General features: G+C 42.6%; 2 pseudogenes; one reads left to right on the top strand and one right to left on the bottom strand.

Moving 5' to 3' along the window:
- Nucleotides 1-14068: 14068 nt before the first annotated feature.
- Nucleotides 14069-14427, bottom strand: LOC110304029 (ATP synthase F(0) complex subunit g, mitochondrial pseudogene; annotated as a pseudogene).
- A 2779-nt stretch (nucleotides 14428-17206) lies between these two features.
- On the top strand, nucleotides 17207-22636 carry LOC110302740 (RNA-binding protein EWS-like; annotated as a pseudogene).
- Nucleotides 22637-26347: the final 3711 nt, after the last annotated feature.

Genomic DNA, 26347 nt, shown 5'->3' with positions numbered 1-26347 from the left:
GAGACGAATAGGAGGGAATGTTTAGCTAATCTTGTAGGAGGTCTCTGTGGAGAACCCCATCTCAGGCTGCAGTCATCTCAGAGGAGGAAGCTGTGGTTAATAGTTTCTGAACCGAGTAGTTGGCAAACACTTGGACTTGCATCATAGGACAGCTGTGCCAGATCCCTGAGCCTCGCCCTAGGTAGGCTTTGGGACTTGCATGGGTCAGAGGCATTAGCATTCCTGCCATGCTCTGCCCCTGTCAACAATGCACACTCACTCAGGGACTTTAGTCCACTGCTCACACACTCACTGAGGGCCCCCCTCACTCACCACATACTCCAGGAAAGGAAATCAGCAGATTTGCCTTCACACTACCACTCAGTGCAGATGCTATGTAGATAATGTAAGACAGGATACGCTGGTGTCACACTGCTATAAATGTCCCTTCACTAGTCCCAGGGGGAAGCTTGTGCAATAGTATTTCACAGAGTACAAACAACAGCCTTGAGGGGCTGCCCTTGGGGTTACTACTATCCCAAGTTTCAAATCTTCAAAGACAAAAATGTGTTGGAGGAGATATAAAACAGATGTTCACAGCAGAAAGTCCTACCAGCCAAGCTGTGGTCACCTCTAGATGGATATTGCTGTTGAAACCTCTCTAAGTTAATAGCCATGGATTAGTAAATCTAAGTGTCTAAAACAGAAGCAAACACCCACGATTTCTCTGTGTAAATCTACTCACCTTTTTAACATTTAAGGTGCCCAAGGCTAGATGTACTTTTGCTAGTAGTGTGGGACTTTGGAGTTTTAATAATACAGGCATGGAGACATCTGTACAGTAGAAGGGTGTTGGTCTGTTTGCTGGGGCAGTCTCTCAGCTAGCCCATCTAACATAAGCTGACTTCTCTTGCATTCCACCCGATGGCTCTCATTGATGTCTCCCTTCTATCTCGTCCTCTCTCTTTCTCTTCATCCTTCTGCCTCAGCCCCAGCTGCCAGCTCTTTATTATGAAAAAAAACAACATACTTCTTACTCATCTAGTTAGTGTTGGGGGCTACATGACCTTCACAGCTTGCTTTCTGCTTTGGGCAGGTGAGGAAGGACAAACATTTTCATATCCCTCTATCCTGGCACCCCTGACACAGAAATTAACAGTTGAGAACTCAGGGACATATTTTTGTAGCCAGTTGATACAATGTGTGTGGGTTATCTCAACAGGCTAGTCCACTACAATCCTATAATTATAACCCCCCTTTCTATTGCCCAGTGAAGCTAGATTTCTGAAACTGCCTGAGCAAACAAAGCAATTTTTATTTTTAAACATCCATTGTTTTAGCTTCTTTGTCCCCCGAGCCATAATGAGACACATAGAGAATTTCTAATTTTAGATTCCTTGTACTACAGGAATATTTTCTTTCACAAAGAAAAAAAAGTAAACAGAGAAATTACTATCCAAATAATCTCATCCCTCTGGTGACTGTGTTGGAGAGAGCCCAGGACAATGAAGACATTTCAGTATGCCTGTGACTTTGTCCCAGAAGCCACCACACTTGAAATGGCTTGTGAAGATGCTCTACATTTCTCGTGACCTTCTCAAACAGATGAATCTGCTTCGAATGACTTAGAGAGGCAGAGAGAAATTTCTCAGGAGCCGCAGAACTTATCATGTGAGTTACTATATTTCTGAACTGAGAAGTTTGGCAGAAGAATCAAAATACACCTTCTGAGTATCTACATGGAGAAATCTCAGATAGCAGTTAGGGTCAGTTAAGTGGAGGCCCCACAATCTCCATATAAAGACAACGAGGGTGAGAGATACAGCATAGCTCATTCTTGACTCTTGACAATGAATTCTATAGTTTCATGTCCCTCTTTAACTGGCATGAGTGTGACAAGGCCCTACTCACTTGGAAATTATATGCACATACACTTTTAACTTTTATATACCCATCTATGTAGGGTAGAAAGATTAGAGGTTATGAAGCCATCCTTAGCATATTGATACGGCAGGAATTAACTTAGGAACACCAAAAACTTTAAAGGGGAGAAATTATTAGTAAGAGAATTCAGTTCTTCTCTCTTTGTTTTCTTAAATTAGCAGGCTGGGTCACTGCTCTTCTTGAGCCTCTGGTATATTCACACAAGAATGTTTCAAGTGTTCATAATCTTTAGTGATTCTCAAGTCAATTCCGGGAGAAGGAAGAAAGGCATCAGAGGGAATCAGTTATGGAACATGGGCTCGGCTGGGCAAAGCTCAGCTGACTCTTCTTCTCAAATACCCTTTGAAGTAGGCATCAGTATCCCTTCCCTCTACAGTGAAAAGCTGGGTTTGAGAGAGACCAAGTGGCTTACTCTGGACCAGAGGATACTGGTGTGGACAGAACCACTGAATTACTACCTGTCAGACTTAGGGCTTCCCACCACCACCCCAACTCTCAGAAACACCACGGTTATAACTCATCTTTTAATTGCAGGGAGGCAAGACTCTCAGAAAGGGAGACAAATCTGGAAACCAAATCTCTGACCTTCTAATGCTGCGGGTTTGGGCAGGCTGCCAAGTTGCTCAGGGAGGCATGGAGAAAATAAGTACGGTCCCTTCAAAGAAATTTCTTTCACGGGGGGCGGGGGGGGCTATAAAAAATTGTGTTCTCCCACTCCCAGCCTCCAGGGGACAAGAATGATTTCTCCTCAGGCCGTGATCATCGTGGAGCTGATCAAACTGTCATTTTTACTCAGGCCCCTGGCAAGCACTGAATCACATTTGCAGCTTGTTTTCATTAACCTTAAAGTACCCTCTGGTCTAAATATTTATTCCAGTTCTTCAGCTGACCTCCGCTTTATATATTCATATATCCTCAAGTACCATTTTCAACACTTTTATATTAGCTTGTAAATTATGCATGTGTTCTAATGAACCAGATGCCTGTGTGATCCATAGGTAAAGCAAATGATTGTTTCATTTACTAGGGACCCTCCTTAGCACCTGATATAGTTGTTGGTATATCTTAGTCTTTATTACGACATAATATGCTTTCTTTGCTCTGTGGGTTCTGTTCACTAGATTCAAGTTGAGCTTTGTCTTTTGGGTTTTTTGTTTGTTTTATTTTCCCTTTATTCAATCAATGAAACTTTACCGAGTGTCTATTCAGTTGCCAGGGTATAGGTGGGACTTCCAAAAGAAGCAGCACACATGTCACATCTGCTTTCAGGAAGGCCAAGCAGTTGTCATGTCCTGCACGGAAGGGCCAAGGACAAGGTGACAGAGGCTTGTAACAAGGGCCTTCATGAACAGAGAACAAGACCTCAATGGAAGTAACTTCTTTCAAAACTTGGGAAAGGCTGGTGCATCTGGAACGCTGAGAACAAAAGAATGGCTTCATCTTGAGGCAAAGAAGAAAGCCGTGACAAGAGTCACATCTTAGGAGCATGGATAGAGATGTTCAAAGTCATGATGCTCAAAGTCATCTGGACAATAAATATGGGTGTGGGAGATACTAATAAAATCAAAAGTGAAACAGTGTGTATCCAACACTCTATGCTAAAGGAAAATCTGAAATAGTCACTACTTTAATGCTTTCACATAGAGGTTGCCATCAAAATGTAAATAGCTCCTTCTAAGCTTACCATCAAATTCCCAAGTTGACAGATAAGAAAATAGATGATGAAGGGTATAGAATTATTTTGTTGGGACTGGGGAGAGAAGTTTGTATATCCAATGGGAGTCTTGGGTTGCCTTCATAAAGTGTACCCTGATGCTGCTCAGGGGTCATTTCATGGGCTGGATATTAGCAGGGAAATCAGCAGATAGACACCTCTCTGTAACATTGTCCTTGAGCTCCATTCCTGAGGCGTGTAATTGACAGTAAAGGAGAATACACAAGACAGGCTTTATAAATTATTCTAATAAGCAGAAGTCCATTGCCTAGATTATCCATGCACATGCGTGGCTAACCTTGAATGTTTACAAGGAGAAGAAAACAAATTGACTTCCATCACTGAACGGCCACTTGGAATTTGTAACATTTAAGATCTAGGTGTGACACTTCAGTGGATGTGATCCTTCTGTTATTCACTTTAATTTTAAGAAGATATCGTTTCCAGGTAGAATTAAGCGGTCTCATTTCTATCTTTAATGGAGGAAAGAAAAGGGGCAGAGAATATTGTTATATGTTTCTGGGTCAGTAAGATAACTCAGTGAGTAAAGGGGCTCACGGCCAAACCCAGTGACCTGAGTTCAATTGCCAGGACTCATACAGTGGAAAGATCTTTTAACAGTTGTTCCTTGATGCCTTTCACACAGGCATCCTGTGATGCGCAGGCAAATGTACATGCAAATACATACAAAAATGGTTGTTATTTATTTTCTTCAGAAAGAAACTATTCACATAACCACTGAACTTTGTTATATCCCTCTGGCCACTGCCCCCACACACAAAAGAGCTTTTATTAAAATAATATTTTCTTGTCAGTAAATGAGAAGGAAATCTGATGGGGGTTGGGAGGATGCACGGCGAGTGGGAATGTCCTCAAAATTCATACATCTCTAGAGCCTAAGCAACCTCCCCAACTCCAGAGAGAGTTGTAGAAATGCCCTCAGGTGGGCAGCCATAAAGAGAACCCAGCCACCCTGCTGCAGGCTGCTGCCGTTCTATTCAAAACACCCTGGCATTCATGGAGTGACTCAGGGATGAAGACCATAAAACCAAATGGTCCAGTCCCTAGATTTCATGAGTTCTGTCTTCTCACAGTCTTTTCTATTACTAACTATTGTGTCTTTTCACTGTGCCCTTCAACTGACACTCATTCATCACCCCGTCTAAACCTCCATGCTCTTATGGCCTCAGTTTATCCCAATTCCTGCCACATGACTTTGGGTGTCCACTCTTCTCTGAGTTCTACTGTGTTTTTTGTAAGCTGTCCTAACAATCTCTGGTAGCCTGTTCTGGTTTGGCACAACTATTTTACCACTTTGTTGACTATTGTCAAAGCTATGGTTTTGCTACCCATCGTTTAAGCAGTCACCTCTCTCCTACTAAGGTTTAAATGAGAGAAGTCACACAGAGACTCATGTGGCTCTGTGATATGACCACCTGGGTTCAAATACCGACTCTGTCACATGCCAGCCTAAGGAGTTAGGAGTAAATTCCTTAACATCTCCTTTGTGAAAGAAAGGTACTTATAGCATCCTTTCTCATTGATTTGTTCTGGTTTTATTGTCAATATTGTTTATCAACTGATTAGAATGAAAGACCCCCAGGAGGTGTGATAAGCTCACTTTGGGATGTGTCTTGAAGGCACTTCCAGAGATGATTAGATCATAAGTGCCCTGAACTGATCAATAGTCTACTTATTGACAGATTCAAAATCTGGGTAAATTATTGAGGTGATAGACAGCAGGAACATTGCTACAGATATACCTTTGAATGGTGGCATATCTTGGTCCTGAGCCTAGCCTTTTCCTGTAATTCTTTCTGCTTCCTGGCTAACATGCCACAGGCAGCCTCTACCAGCAACTTTCATCACTATGATGTGTCAGGTTCGAAACAGTGGATCCAGCAGACCACAGATGGAACTTTCTGGAACTAATAGACAAAATAATCTTCCCTCTTCTTTCAAGTTGATGCTTTCGGGCAATTTATCACAGCAATGAAGATGCTAACATGGGAAGCTGGAATCAGAGAACTGGAGTTGATATTGTGATAATCTCCAGCAGTGTGGTCCAAATGTCTTGGAATTAGTTTTAACTATGAGCTGGGCAGTGATGGCATATACTTCAGTCCCAGCACTCACGAAACAGAGACAGAAAGATCTCTGTGAGTTCAAGGCCAGCCTGGCCTATAGTACTAGTTCCAGGACAGCCTGGGCTGCATAGAGAAACCCTGTCCCAAGGGAAAAAATAGGAATTTGAGGAAATTTGGGCAGTGCTAGCTAGAAAATCCCTGGAAATCTTAGCTTAATAGACAATTCTGGCTGAACTCAGAAGGTGAAAATGCTGACAGGATGTGGTCAGTAAAGATGGTGACCCTAAGGATGGATAGATATTAGGCAAATGGATGGATCTGGAAGATATCATCCTGAGTGAGGTAACCCAATCACAAAAGAATACACGTGATATGCACTCACTGATAAGCAGATATTAGTCCAGAAACTTAGAATACCCAAGATACAATTTGCAAAACACATGAAACTCAAGAAGGAAAAAGACCAAAGTGTGGACACTCTGTTCCTTCTTAGAATGAGGAACAAAACACCCACGGAAGGAGTTACAGAGACAAAGTTCAGAGCTAAGATGGAAGGAAGGACCATCCAGAGACTGCCCCACCTGGGGATCCATCCCATATACAACCACCAAACCCAGACACTATTGTATATGCCAGAAAGATTTTGCTGACAGGACCCTGATATAGCTCTCTCTTGTGAGGCTATGCCAATGCCTGGCAAATACAGAAGTAGATGCTCACAGTCATCTATTGGATGAAAAACAGGGCCCTAATAAAAGAGCTAGAGAAATTACCCAAGGAGCTAAAGGGGTCTGCAACCCTATAGGTGGAACAACAACATGAACTAACCAGTACCCCCAGAGCTGTGTCTCTAGTTGCATATGTAGCAGAGGATGGCCTAGTCAGCCATCAATGGGAGGAGAGGCCCTTGGTCTTGCAAAGATCATATGCCCCAGTACAGGAGAATGCCAGGGCCAGGAAGCAGGAGAGGGTGGGTTGGGGAGCAGGGTGGGGGAAGGGTATAGGGGACTTTGGGGATAGCATTTGAAATGTAAATGAAGAAAATATCTAATAAAAAAAGAATTATCTAAACAAAAATAAAACTTTTTTACCATATTAAAAAAAAAAAAGAACAAAGTCTGTTGAGAACTGGACTTGAGGACATGTTGTGTACTGTACCATGGCAAAGAACCTGTCTATCTCTTGCCCATTCTCCCAAGGTTAGTTAAAGGTGACAAACTAAATAATATAAAAATTCAAGGCAGAAATTTCAAGGCAGACCAGTATTGAGGCATTGCATGAACATTGTTAGCTGACTTTAGTCAGACTTAGGTGATAATGGGGACCAACGCAGAGCAGAAAGATTTCTAAATATTGCATCTTGGGGAAAAAAAAAAGCCAGAATCAAGTTGGGTCTAAAGGACAATGTGGTTTCGGAAGAGATTAACATCATTCACAAAAAATCCTAATTCTTTGGGAAAATAAGAAGGATGAATTGATATGTCAATAATAAACAAGACCCAACCTGTGATGGCCTCAAAGGTATAAAAGGATAAACTCATTTAAAAGACTCCCTTGAGAAGAGAGCTCCATTGGATACCCCGCTGGCCTAAGACTTCCCAGCAACTTGCTTCCTTGTGATTTATTTCACCATGTTCAACTGCTTAGGGAGTTACAAGCTCGCTTTCAGTCAGGGTCCAAGTGGGGACAGGCTAGGGCTCAAGCTAGTGGCAGGCCCATGTGGTGCTGGCTTTTCAGAATGTATAACTGAGGCATTATGGATCCTGGAGGTTTCTAGTCAGTTGTCAAAGGAAAACTTAGGAGACTAGTCAACAGATGTGGAGTAGGCCAGCATCTCTGCAGGCTTGCCCTGAGAGGACAGTGTGGGGAAACTGTAAAGTTGAAGCTGCAGTGGAGACCCTAAGATATTAAAAACAGAAAACAAGTGCCCTCAAGACACTGAGAAAGCCTCTGGCAAGGAGAAGAGCCGGGCCTGCAGAGAGGCTATTGGTAAATGTTATAGCTGTGATCGAGGGGCTGCCTAAGACTATGTCTCACATTACAGCACCATGAGCCCTAGATATCAATACAAAGGTAAAGGATACAATGGTTTTTCCTACTATCTGCTCTTACTTTTGTGTTCTCCAGCTCTCCTTCCTATGCTAGTATGCCTTCTTTTCAGATTGAAAGTGCTTACTCTGTACCACTTTATGTGAATTTGGAAGTATATAATTTTCTTTTTTATAGGGGCTCATAGCTAGGAGTTGATCTTAACTCTCAGTGGAGGTTTGAATCGTATGAAGGGATCAGGGAGTGTGAATCAGTTGGTAGAGGGCTCGCCTAGCATACTCTGGATTCTACCTCAGCTCTGTATTTCCTGAGGATGGTGCTACATTCCTATAATCCCAGCTCTTGGGAGACAGGACGATTAGGTGTTCAAGGGCAACTTTGTCTCATTAATAAGTTTGAGGCCAGTGTAGGCTGTATGAGACCCTAATTATATCTTCTTGCTTACACGTAACCTATATGTATGGAATGACATAAAATCTAAGTTCTCCCAGCAAAGGGTTATAAGCACTAAGTTTAAAGGGCCATTGCTTCTCTAAACAGAGCATCAAACTCTTCAATTATGGCAGGCCTATTCAACATGTTAAGTACTTGTAGGAATGGGGCTCCTCGTGGCTCTTCCTTCTTCAAAGTGGCTCTCTTACCCCCAAGTGTGCTCCCCTTCCTCATAACAACATATGAATGCTTAGAGCCTCAATGTATGTATTTGACACTCTGCTCCCAGCACATGGTGTGCAAGGCTCCTCATAATAGGGCCTAAGATTACCTCCCAACCATAGCACTCATCACTCTCTCAACATTTCTTTTAGAGGGATTAGAGAATCATTAGTAAGAGTTACCATGAAAAATTAAGCAATTGGACAGCAATAATAACCTAAACAAAACAATTGTTGACTTCAGGGGAAAATTGTCCCAAGAAGGGAGACCTATTCATATTTCTTGGAATTAATCATAGGAATATTGTTTGGCTCAAGTAGGAACATTTTTTTAAAACAAAACTATTGTGCAGAAAGACATTAGCATAACGACATAACAGGCCAACTGCTCTGCTTACACTGTCTGCCCTTTGGCTCTTGGCTGCCATGGCTGCCATGTTCGCTTGCATAGTAGGTTCTGAGTGATTTACTGTGCCTAAACTGTACCAGCAATATGGTTTGTACCAAACACCTGGTTTTGATTTAGAAGTCTAACAGTGTGTGTGTGTGTGTGTGTGTGTGTGTGTGTGTGTGTGTGTGTGTGTATTATATGTATGCCTTTCCCTGCTGCTGATCTGGCCTTGCATCCTTTTGCTACTAAAACACAATACTTAGCCAGGCATGGCCACCAGTTCAATGCTTGTCTGGGCTACCTCAAAACAAAGTGACAAGAAATAGAAAGAAAAAGTTAATATTTTCCCATGAAGCTATGATTTGGCTATGTGCACCAATTTTATGTTTTGAAATCTTTACTTCCAAAGCAGGGGTTGGGAAGTGATTCTTTAAGAGCTGACTGTATGCTGCTTTCATGCCTAGATCAATACTGTTAACTTGCGAGTAGGTTTCCCATATAACACACGTCTGTCCTGCGCTCACACTGTGCATGTGTCTGCTCTCTCTCTGTTGTGCTCTTTCCGCCCACCCCACCTCCACTCTGCCCCCTTTGCCTTCTCCCCTGGAATGAAGCACAAAGGCCTTCACCTAGATTTTGGGTTTTGTAGCAAAAAATAAGAGCAAATGAAGCCCACTGAAACCCACCCTTTTAGCAGAAACAGAGAGCAGGATACACCCAAGCGTCAAATTACCGCTAAGTGGAAAAGGCAGCTATCAAGTCTCAGGGGTCTCTCAGACTCCCACAGCAAGCCTCAGCTGGGTGCAAAATCTGACTGATAGCAGAGAACTACAGAGTGGAGGTGAGAGGAACTAGGGGTGAGATGCAGCCTGGGCTAGCCTCGTTTCCAGAAAGATACCACCTAGAACATCAGAGAGTAACTAGGAGGGGACAGAGTGGGGTGTACCGTTCTAGGTGGCAATGTTCAAAGACCATAGCTTCTGGGAAAGAAGAAAGGGAAAGAAACACAATAAGCATGACTAATTATATTAATTTCCATATCTAGCAATATACAAATAGGAGGAGCCAGGTTTCTAACCTTCCAAGCATGTATAGGGGAAAGGCCTGTATGAACCTAAAGGCATGGACTATAATTACAGACCACATGCTTTCTTCTATGGGTGGATAGAAGAGAATAGAAAATGACACGCAGACTGAATGTGTGCATCTCCTAGCTGCCTATTCGAGAAGTAGTGAGTCCTGGAGCAGCAAGCAGCCCTGGTACCCACACATTGTTTTCCATTCTCCTTCTTCACTAAATGGAATTCAAGATCCTTGGAGAAGCATCTGGTCCCCAGAGCTGGAGAATCACGAATGCAGAATGAGCTTCCATGGCTTTTCTGCACCTGGAAGTAAGGAAGCGTTTGACACTAGGAGGAGGCACATGCCAAAATAACACAGGAGCAGGCTGACGAAGATGCCACTGGCCAAATCTGGAATCATTTGAGCAGACATAATGGTATATTAGAATGCTAAGGCATAGTCAAGATGGGACAGTTCTATCCGACAGAAGAGCAGAAGAGAAATTAGAATATCATCACGTGGTAATCTTTCCCATGATAATTGATTACTACCCATCATCAAAGGACTCTAGAACTAGTGAGTGAGTTTTAATGAAAAATAAAATGTTTAGGTAGTAGTTCATCACTAGACACTCCCTTGCAGAAAGGAGGAAAAATGGTGATTTTTTTCTTTTTTTTTTTTTCTTTTTTGTGTAGAACCCCCAGCATAGATGCAGGATGAAATCTATCACTAGAAATGGACACACTGCCATGTACAGAAAGACTCTGAAGAAAACAGCCCCAAAATGCAATAATCCAGTGGCAAGAACACCTCAGAGACTGCCACACTGAGGGCTGTCTCATCAGGTAATGCCACGGTCAGAAAAACCAAGAGCTCCTGAGAGACTGCAGAGTAAACAGGACCAAAGACCCCAATCACTACTGGGGCAATGGGCAGCTTTGAGTGTGGTCTGTTGGTTAGGATCTCCTCGGTACCCACAGCCCACTTTCAAGCACTACTCTAGGGTTATTGACAACAAACGTGTTTTGAAGAAATACACACCACCACACATAAAGACACATCTGCAAATCATTTTTAAATGGTGGGAAGAAATACAGGCAGAGGGAGAGAGACAGAGGAAGACGGGCCAAGAGATGGAGGGAGGGAGAGTGAAAGGGAAGGAAAGAATGAATTCTCACAATTGGAACACACGTGGGGAAGCACACAGGGTCTTTGTCCTATTCTTTCAGCTTCGCTGTAAAACTTAGCTGAAATGACTGCAGAGGTTTAAGAAGCTTTTAATGAGGAGAAATAGAAAAAAAAAATCTTCATTTCGCAAGGAAAAGACCTATAGATGAGCTTTCACTCTCTCAGAGGTTGATGGGTAATATGGTAAAATGGGAAAACATGGGACCTTGAGACTGGCTCTGTCCCTTGTTCAGGCCCCATAGCACACTGCCTGCCCAGGGACTTAGTCACACATTTGAAATGTTCAAGACACTCAAAGCTGGCAGGAGCCTGATACAGCTGTCTCTTGAGAGGCTCTGCCAGATCCTGGCCAATACAGATGCAGATGCTCATAGCCAACCATCGAACTGAGCACAGGAACCCCAGTAGAGGAGTTAGGGGAAGGACTGAAGGAGCTGAAGGGTTCTTATCTGGCTTCAATGGGAGGGGCGGCCCTTGGTCCTGTGAAGGCTTGATGCCCCAGTGTAGAGGAATGCTAGGGTGGTGAGGCAGGAGTGGGTAGGTGGGTGGGGGAGCACCCTCATAGAAGCAGGGTAAGGGGGGATGGGATAGGGGGCTTGCAGAGGGGAAATGGGGTAATGGGATAACATTTGAAACATAAATAAATAAAATATCCAATTTCTTTTTTAAAAAAAGGTATTCAAATCTACAGAGTTGGAAGTCAAAGGGGTGACTACTTAGAGGTGGGAGCTTGAGGCAGAGGTGGTCAGACTTCAAAGTACAGGGTTTGTTCTAGGAATAATGAAAAAGTATTCTAACATTGATTACCATGCTGGTTGCAACTAAAAACCATTGAATTATACACTTTAAGTGGGTGAACTGTACGGTATGTAAATGATACGCTGTGTGAATTATATTTCAATAAGGTTATTCCTAAAGCCCCTCCAGTGAATTAACCAGTGAAACCCCAACTCAAAACTTTAGTTTCTGAATCCTACTGTGCCGATGACTTTGTTTTACGTACAAATAACTCCTCACGAATAAGGAATAGTCTTCCTGGCACCACAGATAACAGTGAGGGTTGGATGGCTGCTCATTAAAGCCCTAGCCTGCATTTGGCTGAGGCTGGAGACCAGCAAACCCAATTAGAGGGTAGATGATACACTGCTTGCCAAGAGAGTCAGCCACACATGGAATGCTCAGCCTCTTGAAGACCTAGGGCTAGTGCAGGCCCAGGAGGAAAATGGACCAAATAGCACAGAAAACAAAGGAACAAGGGAGCTTAGAGGAGGAGAGGGAACTTTATCCTCTCCTCCTGGTCGATGCTTAATGTTGGAAAGCCCTGAAATGTCTACGTCTGCCTCTAAAAGAACGCTAACGTTCTCACCAGGTATATCTCTGCACCATTCAAATACTGGCAATGCAGTTAGCAGTACCTTTCTATTCTTCTCATTCAAACTACTTCCCTAATGGGTAGTTGGGGAGATGACAAGCTGGAACTGAACCTTGGTGCTTTGTAGGAGAAGAAAGACAGAACTAACTTGAATTAAACTGAAATAATCACTTTGAGCAGTGGTTCTCAACCTGTGGGTCATGACCCCTTCAGGGGAGGGCAAAAAAGATATTTACATTATGACACATAACAGTAGCAAAATGACAGTTATAAAGTTGCACCATAATAATTCTATGGCTGGGGGTTGCCACAATATGAAGAACTGGATTAAAGGGTCACTACATTAGGAAGGTTGAGAACCACTGGGCCAGAGTATAGATTCTTGGAACCTTTTCCAAGAAAAACCTGCCCTTAATGCTATAGAGTTATGTGAAGCTTTTTCTAGACTTATATAGCAGGTTATTTTTTTTCTGAAATGAGATATGATATTGGTAAAAATAAACCACCAATAGGAATGGGTATGATAGAAAGGGTAGAGACGTCTCCCCAAATAGTCTTGTGTCTGAGTCCTGTTTGATCTTTCTTGTGTTCCCTGTGGGCAAAGAACAGGGGCCTCCTGATGTAGACTCTCATCTCACAGTATATCTAAAACCCAACCTAAAATGATTGAAAAGCTCATACCTGAGAGATGAAACCCTTCAAATACCAGAAGAACATAATGAGGAAGGACTCCATGGTGCTGGTTTGGGTAGTAATTTGGGAATATTGCCCCAACTCAGAGAACAAAAGGAATAATACACAAATATACATCCAACAATTAAAGGGCTCTCAACAGCCAAGAAAACAGGCAATAAATGCAACCTATAGAACAGAGAACCTATAGAGAAGGAGAATATGTGTGCATATCATATATTTGAAAATGCTGCCAATAGTAGGGGCCAGAAAGCCTTGGAGGGTGTCGGGGATGGAGAAAAGACCTTTAAGTAGTGTTCCCACATTCTTATCATCATCAGGCAAGAATTTGGAGACATGCAAAGTGAGATGTCAAGAGAAATTTCATTTCAAAGCACAAGTACATACTCAGACTGAGTGGAGTCATCCACAGAGTAGGCCACACCCACTGGAAGTCCATATATGGTCAGGCTAATTAGGAGAGTAAAGGCAGGGAATTTCTGGAATGGGTCCCACATTTTGCTGCAGGTGATGTCTTGCCCTTTTTCCTCCTTGTTGTGTAGGGTTTTCAGATGTGTCGTAACATTGGATACAGGATGGGAACAGCTGATCCTATAAGCCAGAAAGGTCATGACAATGAAGCTGACGACAGTTAGCAACCAGCCCTTGGCCCAGGTGGTTCTGACCAGGTTTGTATTTTACTAGTTAAGTGGGCACATGACACCTTTCTGTCACACAGCTCTGCCACTGTATCCCTTTGGGAACATTTCACTGGCCTCTTTCTTTTTTTATTGTTTTGTTTGTTTGTTTTTTGTTTTTTGTTTTTTGTTTTTGTTTTTAATAGAGAAAACACAGCAGTGTTTTCAACACCTAGTATTTTATTCAGATAGCAGTCCCGTTACACATGGTCCAAAAACATTCAAATAAGAACTCAAATCGGAAGTTAAAGACTGGTCTTCAAACATCATAGCCAACAATGCCACATTTGCCTATGATCTCTCCAATATAAAACCACATCCACACCTCAGTGGCCACCAAACCATTCAGCACAGCTTCCTTAACTGCAAGGTGTTTGAAGCTACCAGTTTTAGCACTTTGAATGATTTTTTTTCACACTCTGAATAGCTGTAGGGATTTCACCAGAGGTTGGAGGAACCAGCTCAACCTTGGTGTAGTGCCAAAATGTGGCCAATCGAGGCTTAGAGTAAGTCACGGCAGCGGCCACCATCGACGGTGCCTTCTCTGAGAAGTTACGGATGAACTTGGCCATGGTCTAAGGTGGAAGGTATGTCTCCCCGAACCACTGGCTGAATGTCACCCCCTCACTGGCCTCATTCTTGGTGCTATCTAGCCTGCTTCCACATTATCTCAGGATGCAATGAACTTGGGAAATGTAGTGTTTCCATCTCAGGATGTAAAGAGTTAACACCCAAATTAGATAAGGAAGCCAGATAATGCAATAGTAAGAGAAAGCAAGAATGTGATTTAAAATCGGAATTAAATAGACAATTCTCCAAAGTGGCCTTAGGAGGATGAACTGTCCTGGGTACCAGCAATCGATGGCAGTGCCTGCGCTTGTTAGAAGGCTATTACTGAAATGACAGAAGGTAGCATTGTTAGGGATGAAAAGAAAAGAGAGCCCTGTAGGCTGTAAGTGAGGGTGTAAATTGCTATAGACATTCCAGATAACAATAAGAAGGGTCCTCAAGAAGTTATATAGAGAGCTGCCATATGACCCAGTCATTCCTCAACAGGCTGCAAATGCAAAGGAAATGAGGCCAGCATGTCAAAGCTTGTCCACATTTCCATTTCATCGTAGCATCATTCATGATGGCCAAGAGATGAAACTAATCTGAGTATCCATGAACTAATGAATAGACAAAGAAATCAATATAGGAATGTACACAATGGAATCATATTCAACCTTAACAACAAATGGAACCTGTCATTGTAAATGAACTGGAGGACCTGGAAGATGTCATGTTAAATGAAACAAGCCAGGACCAGAGACAAAGTACATACGTGAGGGTAAAAGTGTAACACTCACCGAATCTGACAGAGATTGGTATTTTCCAGGGGACAGGGTGGTGGGATCGGGGAGGTGGTGATCAGAAGACCCAGTCTACTTTGACAAGAAGAGTAATTTGACAAGAGCTATTGGTCATCATGGTGGTTACAGTTAACAACAAAATATTATAAGCTTGAAAACTGTCAAGAATGTACTTTTAAGTGTTTACATCACACAAAAATATAAATATGTGACACAACATGTATGCTAAGTGCTGATTCAGGCATCCCACGGTATACATGTACATGCACCAAAACATCCTGCTATGTACCATAACATCAAAAAATTCAAATTCCCATCTTTTAGAGTTATTTGGTGGATTGAGTGAGTCACAGAACACACCTGGTGTAGTGCCTGCCAAACAGAAGCCAGCCACTTGCACCAAACCTATTGTAACTCAAGAGAAAGAGTTGTTTGAGTTCTAGGATGCTTCCCCAAATTCACGTGGCCAACGATGAAGGTGTAAACTTTTAAACCTGTTTCCCTATTTAAAAGAAAGAAGAACACAGCAAAAGAAAGAATGAAGAAAATATATGTGGCAGTATATAAATTATATGCGGTGTTTTATTTAGGGATGCTGGCCATGTAACTAATGTTATTAGTGCTACACTGTTCCAAACATCACTGACTATTGTCACATCCTCATGAAGACAGACCCCCATTTTTTCCATATGTGCTCATGTACACACACACACACACACACACACACACACACACATACACACACACACCAAAAGGTGATAATCATTAGGAAATGAAATGCTATGTGTTATTTGGGGTTTTGTTGTTGTTGTTGTTGATTTGTTGTTGTTTGTTTGTTTGTTGTTTTGGTGGAGGTGGTGGTTTTTTAGGGGATCTCCGTTAATGCTTCTCCCTGTAATTTGCATCGACAAGAAACAGCCACAAGTCAAATATTTGTACAGTCAGAGGCAAAGACTTGAAGGACTCCAACATTGACTTCTCTACAGACAAAATAGGAGGTAACATTAAAATATACAGATAAGACCATAAAAATAAAAAACAGAAAAGCATCCTGATCAGCCTGGTTGGGTTCCCAGAAACATGCTCAGAGTTTTCTCATGGTCCCATGAGGCTCTGTTTTGAGGTTAGCGGAAGAAGTGTCGGGTTTGAGAATCATCATCCCAAGCTGTGTTGAGCACAAACCACTAGGAGCTACTCCCTCAGCATCCCGGACTCAGCAGGTGGCAGGGGTGGGGAACTAAGATCTGCCTTTCTAAAAGGTCCCAATGTGACCCAGTCTGCTGTCTAGACAGCACAGGGATTTCTGTAATCACTCTCAGCTCTGTGAGGGAAGGCTGGGAAGACAGCAATAGGTTACTTCATTTTAAACCTGAGTATTACTCTAAACAGGAAGAAACAGGAAACCAAGGGGTGAAAATTATTGTCAAGAAATGTCACCATTTGATGAGACATCTTTTCAGGAACCCATCAAGACTAGAGAGTCTCTGACCTCAGTGTCCTACTAATGCCTCATTCATACTGTCTATAGATGGCCTGTTGGTCACCAAGTATGCTATATAAATATAAAGGAAGTCACTTTCATCTCTAAGGGGGTCCAAGCACAGAGCTAGAGCCCTGAAAAGACCTGAGCCATTCATCTCTAAGGAGCTCCAAGCCAGATCAGCTCTCTCTTCTGTCTCTTTATTGTTCTTTGAGCAGTATCAAACATGATCAGGACTCTTACTATTATAACAGGGCACATTTATTAAGAACAGTCAGTATTTATTAAGGGCCTACCATATGCTAGATTTCTACACAATCTTCCAACAACCTGTAAAACAGGAGCTACTGTATTCATGCCCATTTTTCAGATGAGAGAACTCGGGTTGAGGAACAGGCTTTGTGAGATGGGTCCAAACTCTTGACATTGCAACATGACTTTCTCATCTAGAAAGTTCATCCTTGAGAACTACATAACTATGTTATTTTTGAGAAAATTCTCATTTTAAGTAAGTGCATAATTTTGTGCTGGGCAACATTAAGTTATCCTGGGATGCATGTGGCCCATGGGTGAGTTAGAGATAGCTGCTGGGCCGAAGTCATAAAGCCAGAGACTAGCTGACTGGATTTCAAACAAAAGCATGAAGGCTCCTCATGCCAGCCTATGTGCAGACAACTCAGGCATCTGGGTAGAGTGATTCCCCAAATCTTTAAAATGAAACTGGCCCTGAAGACTCTTCCTAAGACAAGCAGTCATGAGTGTGGATCTTGCCACTTATCTTGAAAAGCATGATTCTCTCTGGTTGCCATCTACTTCAAAATGACTTAGAAATATACAAATAAAAATATTTTTGTTCCATCAACCTTATGCATATTTTTTTTACATTCCTAGACTGGTAAGATTCCTCTTTGTCTATAGATCTGCCCTCTTGGAAAGTCTTCCTCCCTCCTGTGACATGGAAGGATCTTGGTCTTTTTTTTTTTTTTCTTAGTTGGAAGCAAAGAAAGCAAAGTACTGGAGGAACAGCTTGCATCACCAAACACCTAAAGATACATCATGAATTTATACCTTTAATGTATCTTACAGCCTGCAAGATAGAAACTGGGTAAGCCTTCCCATGCATAAGGAAGTGTGTCTGGGGATATTGGGTACTGCACTTAATGTCATGTATCCAGAGAGCTGATCCTTTTCCTTTCTCCCTAATTTGTCTGTCTTTCCCTCCTTTTGTTCTCTCAGAAAGCCCACCACTTCAGAAAGTCTAAAGAGATAGGGGCTTATGAGAGTCAGATACAAAATATTTTGAAAGGGATAGTCATGCATTTCCTGGCTTTGGAGAGGTCTTGATGGCATGCTCTTAGATGTTGTGATATTAGGATCAACACCCCGCCATTGGGCATGGGGTCTCTGGACCCCATGGGGTGTCTGTAACCAGAAAGGGTAGAATGCGAAGATCGATCTAATTAAGGCCAGTCTGTCTGTCCATGACTGTCTGTCAGACTTGAGTCTGGCCTGCCTAGTACAGTGGAAACAAGTGGGTTGTTTTTTTTTTTTTTTTTTTTTTTTCTCCTTTTTCCTCATGTTTTAACTGTGTGAGGTTACAGTGCCACCATGTGGATCCTCCGGTGTGAACCTGGATAATGAAGCTGGGGCTACAAGAGTGGTCACAGGCGACCTAAAAGACTTGGGAACAGGGACAGAAAGAGAAACCCGGTTTTTGAAAAGACACCGTGGTTAGTCAGGGAAAACAGAAGTCACGTCGGTCAAAAGATAATCAACATTCGTGAGCACTACTTGGAGCCAAACAGACGCTAGTTGAAACTTACCAAACTGTCTTTACAGCCTCAGTTGCCTTGTCTGTGTAACGGGCACTGTAGTAGTTCCTCTAGGCTGCCGTTAGAATCAAAGGCAGTGCACACAAAGTCCTCTCTGCCGTGTCTGGTTGTTATGATGGAGCTAAGAAAGGAACTTCACAGCCTTATGCTGAGCCGCAGTCCCGTGCTAGGACTCTCACCATTTTGCCCATAGTTTTACCTTGATTTGAGCCTTAACCATTTCACCTTCCCCTGCCTTTGACATGTGAGCTTTGCAGCAGTCAAATCGTGTATTTCAAATCATGTTTCCATCATCTTGTAGCTTTGTAGCCTTGGGATATTTAAACCTTCTGAGCTGGGAAGCTGTGTGGTGATGCTGGCCCTTTGTTCCAGCATCCAGGGTATGGAAGCAAGAGGTTACCCCCACCCCTTTTTTTTTTTTTTTTTTTTTTTTGGTTTTGGTTTTTCGAGACAGGGTTTCTCTGTGTAGCCTTGGCTGTCCTGGCACTCACTTTGTAGACCAGGCTGGCCTCGAACTCAGAAATCCGCTTGCCTCTGCCTCCCAAGTGCTGGGATTAAAGGCGTGCGCCACCACGCCCGGCTCGAGATTACCCTCTTGTTCAAGGATATTCTCTGCTAGATAGTTAGTTAGACTCCAGTATGGACTCACAACACCCTGCCTGGGGAAAATAAAAATAGGGAACAACAAAATCCTGAGTCCTGGTTTCCTTGTCTGTAAAATGGGGTTAAGAACCCCAGGGTCTCCTGTTACAGAGGGAACTAGAGCTCGGATGCAGTGACTTCAATGGTCATAAGTCTGTGGCCATCCCTGTTAAGGTCATGACTACACTACAGGACAGTACAGCCTCACCTGGTCCTCCAAGCAACAAAACCTTTAAGTTCACCTTAACAAAGAGCTACTGAGTAACTAGACCGGAAGCAACTCTGTGGTCTATTCACCTACACACCTCAAAGTTGAGGTTCTGTGATTTTTTTTAAGGTTATCGTCTCAAGGCTAAAAATGCAGCTATTAACAGTTTACACCTCAGTGTTTTCAGTATTAAAGCGTATTTTATAGTCAAGGTTAATAGTGCCATGTGTTAGTAGCACACACCTTTAATCCCAGTACTCAGGAGGCAGAGGCAGATGGATCTCTGAGTTTGAGACCAGCCTGGTCTACATAGAGAGTTCCAGGACAGCCAGGGCTACCTAGAGAAACCCTGTCTTGAAAAGCAAACAAACAGAAAACAAAACAAAACAGTTAATACTCTGATATTTTTAATTTATTTTACATGTCTTCATCTTCTGAGGCCCAAAATCCAGTCCTTTCAAATCAAGCAAAATCTTAGAACTAATGAACAGATTTAGACTTGATGAAGACAAAAACTCAATCGTATCCATCACCACAAACTCTGAAAGTCTAGATTTACTGTGACACCTGAGTGGTCCTAGCCAGGATAACACAAACGCAAAACCATGGTGATCTTAGCTCTAAGCTTTAACACCTCCAGCTATTCGGGGGGGGGGGGTCCCCAAAATGTTTCATAAGCCTCCTTTAGGGGACTGTAAGCCTCCTCCACTTCTGATTCCCACCACTATGCTTAAGTCACAGTCTCATATCTACCTCCTTGGACTGACAGCAACCTGCTGCACTTCCCCCACCAGGCTATAGGCAGCCCTGTAACCAGAGGGACCACTGGCATCTCCCACACCTGCCCCTTTCCCTGCCTCACTCCTTAAATATCCCCAACCTCAGTAACTTTCCTCATTGCTGCTTCCATTAAAATATAAAAAGCACAGATCTCCTGAGAGCATTTAGAGCATTGGAGTCCTGGTTAGGTCTAGCAAGTCTAGCAACTATAATCTATAATAATAAATATGCATATATATGTATAATATAGATATTTATTATATACGATATGTTTTTTAAGTTTTATTTATTTTATGTATGTGAGTGCACTGTAGCTATCTTCAGACACACCAGAAGAGAGCATCAGATCCCATTACAGATGGTTGTGAGCCACCATGTAGTTGCTGGAATTTGAACTCAGGACCTCTGGAAGAGTAGTCAGTGCTCTTAACCATTGAGCCATCTCTCCAGCCCCTTATTTTTTATTTTATATGTCTTTATATGTAATATATATCTTTATATACATGTATATGTATAAGATTTATATCTTTATATATAATATATTTATATGTGTTTAAAGATAATCTTATACATATATCTTAAAGATATAGAAATACACTATATTCTTTATATATCTTTATATATTATCCATTGTAATGTATAGTATATAATATCTATAATTACAGAATATATAATTATATATAATATATTACATACATAAATATAAACAATATAACTATATAATAATATATAGTATATAATACATTATATAACTATATTATTTATGTTTTATATGTTCATAAGGTATATAAATATATATTCCTTATTTTAACTTTATACAATATATACTAAAGAAAAATCATCTCTTTATTCTAAAAATATATCTCATAGGATTTCCTTAAGTAGCTGATTTTTAATACACTTAGGAGAGAAATGGAGTCCACAGGTTACAGTATCTACAGCCAACCTGTCACCCAGTAAGGCTATAATACTAAAAGCACTCATCCAATTCAACCCATGTCATCCAGACAGATGGGCAGCAATATATGGAACCTATGGACAAGCTACTGATGTCAGCTGTACTCAGGCTCAGACCACTGTCACCTATGTGCAGACTGTCACCTATGTGCAGACTACATATACAACTTCTTATGGACAGCCCCCCACAGCTGATACTGCTCAACAGAACACAGGCATACAGCCAGCGTGCCCAAGTTTGATACTGGTGTTTATGACACCACAGCTGTTCCAGTTACCACAACCCAGGCTTCTAGGCAGCTGTGTTTCGTATACCACCCAGCCTGCATACCTAGCCTATGGACAGCAGACAACAGCCACTATACATGCAAGACCACAGGATGATAACAAGGCCACTGAGACTAGTCAACTCCCACTTAGCACTGAGAGAGATATGCACGGGGAGAGCTATCACAGCACAGCCTGAGATATGAGCAGAGTGACTACAGTTATCCCCAGGTACTTGAGAGCTACCCCATGCACACACAGCGCCTCTATCCTATCCTCCTGCCATCTACTTCTCTTCACAGCTGATGACAGTCGACGAATTATGATCAGAGCAGATACTCTCAGCAGAACACCCAGGAGCAACCCAGGAGCTGTGGATTGTACAGTAGCAGCCTCTCTCTAATTCACCCTCCTAGGATTGGACCGTAAAGCCTGGCTTTAAGTCAATACTGTGAACAGAACAGCGGCTGAACACAGCAGAGTTAATTCTGACAAGACAACCCCAGCAGCATGGGTCTTTATGGGCAGGAGTCTGGAGGACTTTTCCAGACTGAGAAAGAATTTGGAGCACTAGTGGCGCTGATAACTAGGGGAAGAGAGAGATTATGTCATGGAAGCCTTACTACCGTTGGCCAGGAGGAGAACACAGTGGAATGAGTGCTAGAAATCTAAAATGGCTTCAATAGGACTGTTGGGTGAAGGGCCAGATCTTATTCTAGGTGTTCTTGTAGATGTATCCAAATGAAGACTTTGACAACCGTCAAACATGTGTGCAAGGATTAAATGACAATGCTACCAGATGATAGGGCAGACTGTGCGGGTGTCAAGATGAACAGAAGAACTTGGCAACCCATGCTTCATAACCACTGGGATAAGGAGACAAGAAAGCCTCCACAATGCCCTGGGAAGATCCACCAACTGCCACGCCTGCCTGGCACTGAGTGCCTTGATGGGAAAGATTTTTCAAGGAAGCAAACTTAAAGTTTCTTTTGCTCTTCCCCTCCCAAAGCCTCCAATGACTAGCAGCAGAGGTGGCATGCCACCTTGTAAGAGCAGAGAGATGCCACCACCACTCTGTGCAGGTCCTGCTTGGAGACCAGCAATATCCCAATCCACGCTATAGAAACCAAAACTTCCCCTGGAGCACAGAATGCAGCCAGTGTTTGCCCCTGAGCTCAAGAGCTTCTTCCCACCGCCTGTCCCACCTCCAGGTAGTGATAGTGGCCAAAGCATCCCTGGGAGCTGTCAGGGAGAAAGAGATGGACTTATGGACCAAAGTAGTCCTGGAAAGATATTCAGAGGTGGCTAAAGTGAAGGCAGAGGTGGCTTCAAAGTGTCCATTGTATGAACCAAGGTAGCTCTGGCAAAGGAAGATCAGGTGCTCTTGGGGCCCCTCTTGGACCTTTGATAAGACAGAAGCAGGGAGGAGTCAGATGTAGAGGACCTGGGAAAATGAGTAGAGTCAACCACTATCAGGAAAACAGGCCAGCCCTATAACTAGGTAGACCTGCAGAGCTGCATTGACAAGCAAGTTTATTTTTAATCAGAAAATGATTTAAATGTATAATTTCATATTAATAATGATGGTCACGTTATGGATATTTCTTGTCTGTGCTTCAGCATTTTCACCACTTGGATAGAAACATTAAAACAAATGAAATGGTGACATGCTGATGGGTGTGGAGAACCAAGAGGGCCTCTAAATGGAACAAGGTTCATGGTTGTAATTTTGTAAATAAAATTCCAGATGTTTATGAAAAATATCATTTAATAAAAGACCCACATTCATTTCAAAATCATTTATGTATGTGTATAATATATATGCAATTTAGTTTTACATTATATTATGGAATATAGCTTTCCATTGAATGCATTAAATATAATGAAATTATATTCCATAAATAAATTTATGTGCTGTAGTCCTTAATGCATTTAACTATTACAATGAAGCTCTGAAGGAAATCCTCATTTTACTTTCTTTTGCAGGCAAGAAAATTCAGGCACTGTATGGTAGACAGTTGACAAAACTTATGGAGCAGAGCACTGTTGCTCGCTGGCTCTGGCTTGACTCTGCGTGGTATCCTGTGGGCTCTTTTATGCCTTTGTCATCTGGGCCAAAGTGCACCTCAGAGGATCTATGAACATGAATGTGCTTTGACTGATACTGCCACTGTGTCACAGCCTCCTCACAACCACCACACGCCATCATACCGTCCTCATTGAACCTCATCACAGTGTCCCCACTGCACCCATCACACTGTCCCCACTGCACCCATCACACTGTCCCCACTGCACCCATCACACTGTCCCCACTGCACCCATCACACTGTCCCCAATGTACCCATCACACTGTCCCCACTACACCCATCACACTGTCCCCACTGCACCCATCACACTGTCCCCACTACACCCATCACACTGTCCCCACTGCACCCATCACACTGTCCCCACTGCACCCATCACACTGTCCCCCACTGTACCCATCACACTGTCCCCACTGCACCCATCACACTGTCCCCCACTGCACCCATCACTGTCCCCACTGCACTCATCACACTGTCCCCCACTGCACCCATCATACTGTCCCCACTGCACCCATCACACTGTCCCCCACTGCACCCATCACACTGTCCCCACTGCACCCATAATACTGTCCCCATTATACCACATCACTCCTCACAACACACAAACACAATTACACAAGCAACAATCATGTCCAATTTCAAAGCAGGAGTCAATTCTCCTTTTGAGTCAGGCATGGTGTTATCTATAATTCCAGTCCTTGAGGAGTCAAGACAGGAGGATCAGAAGTTCAAGGCCTACTTAAGCTCCATAATGACACCTTCTCTTATAAAAGCAATAGTAATAACAAGCATAAGTAAATAAGTAAATAATTAAAAATAATAAATTAACTTTTGCTTTTGAGAAAAAAATTCAAAAATCAAAACTTCCCTTCTTTATTTTCAAGGTTTATCACCGCCAGAGGAGTGCAGTGGATGGGCTCCTGTTTGTTTCAGTGAATAAGTGGCCTTTGGAGCAACTCCCAAGAGAAGAGGTAATGTTGGGTCATCCAACAGCTATAAGATAATTCCCTTCCCTTGTGACACAAGATAAAGCTGAAACTCTTTTGTCTATAATTACTCCATATCCCTGAAACAGATGACAAGCCCTGAGCCTCATACACTCAAGAGAGGTAGACTCAGCATGGACAAACATCAAAGCACTGCCAGGGCACCTGAGTCGGCAGCTCCACAGCTGATGCTGAAATTGCTCGACCTTGGACCAAATAAGGAGCTGCACTTTCAAAGTCCCCGAGCTGGGACCACGCTCTGGTTGCTAATGAATGGGGGCTTGTTGTATAATCGAAAACAAGCTCATTCATTATTGTCAGAAAAAAAGAAAGAAAGAAAGAAAGAAAGAAAGAAAGAAAGAAAGAAAGAAAGAAAGAAAGAAAGAAAGAAAGAAAGAAAGAAAGAAAGTCCTTATGCCAACTTAAAAAAAAAATCCTTCTGGCCAATTTGTCTACATAAAAACCAGCCAGTCATCACCAGCCACTCCACCTCTTGCCAGCACCTTCTTGGGTCCACCCCTTGGCACCACGCATAGCATGATCTTTGTATCTGCCATTAGGAAAGGTAACTTCAGTGCAGAGGAATAACTCATAAAGGTGAAGAAATGACTAACCATTTCACTCCACCCTAGCAGGCTGTTTCCCCACCGAGCACAGCTGACAGGTCAGCCAACAAACACCTTTTCCAACTCTACCAGAGAAAAACAAAGTGAACTTGGGCCACAGAAAGCCTTTGAGAATGCCCTAGCAGTCAAACTGAGCTGCAGCCTCTGTCATAGCTCCATGAGCTGATGGCTTGTTCTCCGGTCTCTCCTCCCTGTGCCCCACTCCTGGGGTGCATTTCAGTGATAATTGCCCAAACACCTGGGAGCAGGCAAAGCTTAAGGCCCAGATGGAGGCCATCTGATTGTCATTAGTTGTCCTTCCCCGACCTAAGTAGGGTCTGACACCAACCCATGGAACTTGCAGACAAGCCATTCAAAGATCATTTACCAGGAATGATCACAGCAGAGCTATGACAGCCTCAGCTATCTCTTTAGGGCAAAATAAAATCCGCAGAATTGGTTTGAACTGAATCAAGGGTTTTTTTTCCAACAGATGCCACTGCTGGGATATCATCAACTCAGTTTGTGGGTCTGGCAAAAAGATCCAATTCATATATCTACACGGTCAAAACATACATACATACATATACATACAGTCACAGAAAGATACATACACATACATATACACATACACATGCACATACACATAAACACACATGCACATACACACACATTCTGGGATATCCAGAGATAGGAAACCCAACAGCTCTTAACCCTAAAAAAGTAAAAACTGTCCCTGAGTAGGGAGTAGCAAGCTGGAGAGAGCCAGCATAAGGATTGTGTAACGCTTGAGGCGATAAAAAATAGTAAATCATTTATCTTCAACGGACTGAGCTCTCTTCCTGGAAAAGAGAATCTTGGACCATAAATTAACTACTTGTCACATCTTCTAAACCCATTTCACTCCCTAAAAGCTTCACTTAGCCAACAGATATGTATGGAGAGCCTACAGCATGCTAAGCACCCCACAGCACGGAAAGGCTTAACCCAATGTTGATCTTCATGGACTTTATGGACAACATAGCTAGCTGCTCCTCTAAAATACCACAAGGCAAATGGGAAAGAGCACTGGACTAAGGGTCAAAGGTCAAGACTAGACTTTGGTATTGATTGCCTCAGTGCCCCTATACATCAGAAAGCAGGAAGGTTTGTGAGCTGTAACTCAGCGTACCTCCTGAAAAGCTTGGAATGTTTTAAAGACAAAATAAAAGGTCCTGGTTTAGTACTCCAGCCCTCAAATCTCCATCACAGTGTCTTCCTTAGAGAGTTTACTTCTGTGTTGAATAAAACTGTCCTCCAGGCCGGATACCACCATCTTCAGGAGTTATGGTGAGCTTGCTTCCCT

The sequence above is a fragment of the Mus caroli genome, unplaced genomic scaffold, assembly GCF_978045245.1.
Source record: "Mus caroli unplaced genomic scaffold, Mus_caroli_1 scaffold_9, whole genome shotgun sequence".
Taxonomy (NCBI): domain Eukaryota; kingdom Metazoa; phylum Chordata; class Mammalia; order Rodentia; family Muridae; genus Mus; species Mus caroli.
This window is presented reverse-complemented; position numbering and strand designations above follow the sequence as displayed.